Here is a 5,000-nt window from a genome sequence, read left to right as displayed (position 1 = left end):
ACACACTTACGATCACTCACATCTTCATATACACGATTACAAATACGCGCGCACCTTTTTATTTTAAACCCCTGGCGCTCATGTACAGTAAATGCGCTCGTTGTCACACGTGCGATGCTCCTTTGTTTTTTTGTTTTGTTTTCCAATTCGCTTGTGTCGAGTATCTGGGTGTTGAGGCATTAAGAGGGACTGTGCGCGCTCTGGATGCCTATACATAAGAGAAACAAAGCTGTTCTTTCGAAAATAAGTGGTGAAACATAATTAAAACTGTGATTTGCTTTTAATTTTTCAAAGCTGTCATGTGTCTGTTATGTATTTTTGACATAAGGTGATCATTGGCGGTTATGGGGATGGTGATGATGATAATTATAATGATAATGATAATGATAATAATGACAATAATAGAAAATGAAATGATTATGATGATAATGATAATAATAATAATTATACTACTCCTACTACTACTACTATTACTATTAGTGATAATGATGATGGTGATGATGATAATAAAATAATGATTAAAATGATAGTGATGATGATGATGATAATAATATTAAAATAATGATTAAAATATTGAAAATAATAAAAAATGAAATAATCATGATAATAGTAATGATAATAATAATAATAATAATAATAATAATAATAATAATAATAATAATGATAATAACAATGATGATGATGATAATAATAATAGTAATAATGATAATAGTAATAATAGTAATAATAATAATGATAATAATAATAATAAATAATAATAATAATAATAATAATAATAATGAAAATAATAATAATAATAATATAATATAATAATAATAGCAACAATCATAATCATAATAATAATAGTAATAATAATAATAATAATAATAATAATAATAATAATAATAATAATAATAATAATAATAATAATAAGAACAAAATAATAACAAAAATAGCAATGATAAATAAGCAAAATACACATAAACTTTTTTTTCTAAACCGGTCGAATATCGACTACGAGGCTTTCATATAGGGAAAAAATCCTTTAAAAGTCACACTGCATTTTTGTTTACGTATTTTCCTGCATTCCTATCATGAAAAAAAGGGAAAGAAAACACGTATGCATTTACACAGTTATGATAAACCAAGCAGGCAAAACTCATATGAAATATCCCAATCCCTTGTCTGTTTGTTTAGGCACAAAACACAATTTATTAAAAGTGATATTTGAGCATTCACCTGCGCCACGATAACATATACAAATATATATTAAACGCGAGTGAGAGACTGTGTGTGTTTCGGGGGGGGGGGGGGTATGTATGTATATGTGTGTGTGTGTGTGTGTGTGTGTGTGTGTGTGTGTGTGTGTGTGTGTGTGTGTGTGTGTGTGTGTGTGTGTGTGTGTGTGTGTGTGCGTGTGTGTGTGTGTGTGTGTGTGTGTGTGCGTGTGCGCATGTTTGCGTACATCGTACAGATATGCTTCATACAGGCGTGCGTTCGCTATCGCATATGCCTGCATAAATACATGTGTGTGTACATGTGTGTCTATTTCAGTATAAGTACGTATATGTGTCTGAGTGTGACCAGTGACGCCTATAGTAAACCCTGGTAAGATTAGGCACAATAAATACGCGTCCAACACATAAAGATAGAGAAAGGTTTACCTGTCATCTGCAGTGGCACTTTCTCCTGTCAGCAGCGAGATGAGGTAGATATTTCTCAGAAGGCGAAGAGAGAGAGAGAGAGAGAGCGAGAGAGAGAGAGAGAGAGAGAGAGAGAGAGAGAGAGAGAGAGAGAGAGAGAGAGAGAGAGAGAGAGAGAGAGAGAGAGGGTCACACACACACAGATATAGATAGATAGATAGATAGATAGATAGATAGATAAACCGGATGAGAGAGATAGATAGATAAAAAGAAAGAGAGAGATGCACATACAAAAAAGAAAAAAAAAAAGGAAAAGAACAAATACATCCTGACACAAACAACAGCAAAACAATGACAACAAAAACAAAACAATACACAAATGATCCCCCCTCCCCCTCAAAAAAAAGGTCCCTGCTGCTTCGGGAGGGAAGGGGAGGGGGAGAGAGGGGGGGGAGCACATAAAGAATACAGCATCCCCCCGCCCCCCCTCCCCCCCCCCCGAGACGAAATAAGCCTGGCAGGACATCCTCTCAGTATTCAAGAGAGAGAGAAGGATCTGTGTCCTCTATCTTCTGCCTCGTGATCTCCATCGTGAATCCTGACAGATGACCCTCCGATCCTGCGATTTCGTGCTCTAACGTGTGCAATAACAGGACGTCGGAACATGTTCATAACTTGTTCAGTATGTGACAAAAAGTATCACTCGACCGAAATTAACTGTCAATTCGATGTAGACTGATATAAATTGTTAGGGAGAGGGATCGAGAGAGGGAGGTAGGGAGAGGGAGAGGGAGTGGGAGTGGGAGTGGGAGTGGGAGTGGGAGTGGGAGTGAGTGAGTGAGAGAGAGAGAGAGAGAGAGAGAGAGAGAGAGAGAGAGAGAGAAGAGAGAAGAGAGAGAGAGAGAGAGAGAGAGAGAGAGAGAGAGAGAGAGAGAGAGAGAGAGAGAGAGAGAGAGAGAGAAGAGCGAGGGTGGGGGGAGGAGATAAAGATGAAAATAGAGAGATAAAGTGAGATATTACTATAAATATGAAATTAGATGCAAAACATAATGTGAAGAAATAAATAAGAAGCGAATTAGGGAAACAGCAAAAAGACCAACTGAAATGATGAAAATTGTCGTATGAATGTATAGCTGAATTTTTATCGAAAATACCGTAAGATTAGATGAAAACGCAATAACCTGTGTGGAAGAATTAATATAATGAAATTATCGATATTACAAAATATAACCCACTAAAGATATAAATGTGTTTGCTGTTATGAAGCTGAAATTTTTTTCGACGATTATTCGTTTAAAGATTGAAAAAACTCTAATAACCTTGGTGAGAATTTTAATTTTTGATTAAAAAATCTATACGTATTTCCGAATTTTCTTAGCTCCATACAAGTTTGTGTCTCTGATTCGCTGCATTTGTTTGACATTTTATCTTTTAGATGAAACACAATCAATACAAGTGAAGATTTGACGTTGAAAAAAATCAACTAATAAAACTAGCAAACTGCGATCTGTGTTGAACCGAGAAAATAAAAAATTTGGTTCTCTGGCAAAGTTTGCATTCTAAAATGAAGTTCATGTTTTTTTCTCTCTCTCTTTATCTATTTTTTCTCTCTTACTACTTTCTTTTTATCTCCTCTCTCTGTCTCTCTCTCTACTCTCTCTCTCTCTCTGTCTCTGTCTCTCTCTCTCTTTCTCTCTCTCCATCTCTCCCTCTCTATCTATCTCTCCTTTTTCCCTCTTCTCTCTCTCCCTCCTCCTCTCTCTCTCTCTTTCACCCCTCTCTCCCTCTCAATCACTCTATCAAGACACAAGTAATCTGCAAATTCTTCACCGATCGGAAGCAACAAAAAATCTAACATAGCGAACAGCGTAATGCCCAACAGCCTGCAGTTTTTCATCATCCAGTAATTTGCTTTGACAAAACGGAGCAGCACAGATAGGCTCTGGCCAATATCCACCACTCCAAAGCTCACATTGAATGGCGCAATGACATTCTGCTGGATCTCTCTCTATCTCCACATAAACACATGTACATACATATGCATGCATATGTACTGTGCGTATACAGACGTGTGTGTGTCTGCGTGCGTGCGTGTGTGTGTGTGTGTGTGTGTGTGTGTGTGTGTGTGTGTGTGTGTGTGTGTGTGTGTGTGTGTTGAATCACCTTTTCTAACAGTAGTTCTATATAATATTCTCAGCATCTGACATTACTTCCGTAGTCAACATTAGCAATATTACTCTCACGTGAATCATGTATAACCAATATGCAAAGCCAACCACATAAATTGATATGTTAGTAATGAAATATCTTTCTTTATAACCCAATAAAGTAACTACATCACATTGAATATACACGAATCACTTTTAAACAAATATCTTTCACCTTATAGTCTTAAGTGAAATAGTGAAACTATCTCAGGCAAGATACGTAGATAGAGCAATTATTATATTAATTCAATGCCTTTACACAATTATCAAGTCAAAGCTTATCTCCGTTAAAAAGCAAATAAGTACATAAAAAAAAAAAAAAAAAAAATATATATATATATGTATATATATATATATATATATATATATATATATATATATATATATATATATATATATATATATATATATATATATATATATATATATATATATATATATAATTAAAGACAAGACATTCAAACGAGCAATTATAATACTAAAGTGATATCATTAAACAGTTACTAAGTCAAAGATAGCGTGTGTGTCCTCGACTAATCCATTTCTGAATTAGGATTCCACATTTGATCACAAATGGGATGCTCCAGCTAACGGTAAGCTGGAAGGGTATGAAGAGTCTATGTGTGCGGCCAATTACGATTCCTTGTTTGCCGATCTCAAATGGGATAACATTTCAGAAAATAACACTTCGCGGAGGCAGAAATCGCCATGACCAGTTCTTATTTACGCCAAATGACTTACGGGTTCAGTATGAGTCACATATTGATTAGGAAGGGCATCCAATCAGGCAAGGGTGGCACTGCCAAATAACTTCTCAATAGTGAATGAGAAGGCCGCGGTGGCCGAGTGGTTAGAGCATCGGACTCAAGACTGTCACGACGGCAATCTGAGTTCGAGGGTTCGAGTCACCGGCCGGCGCGTTGTTCCCTTGGGCAAGGAACTTCACCTCGATTGCCTACCTAGCCACTGGGTGGCCAAGCCAGCCCAAGTCATGTGCTGTCCCAAAGCCCGGATAAATAGAGAGAATGATTACCTAGAAGGTAACACCGGCACTCTCCGTGGAAAGGAACTGGGGACCCTACCACGTACTCACTCCAAGAGCATCACAACATGAAAACTACAATTAAGTATCATACGGTGACCACGGCGGCTCAAACATGAACCTACCGTT

This window comes from Penaeus monodon, chromosome 36 (genome assembly GCF_015228065.2).
Source record: "Penaeus monodon isolate SGIC_2016 chromosome 36, NSTDA_Pmon_1, whole genome shotgun sequence".
Lineage (NCBI taxonomy): Eukaryota > Metazoa > Arthropoda > Malacostraca > Decapoda > Penaeidae > Penaeus > Penaeus monodon.
This window is presented reverse-complemented; position numbering follows the sequence as displayed.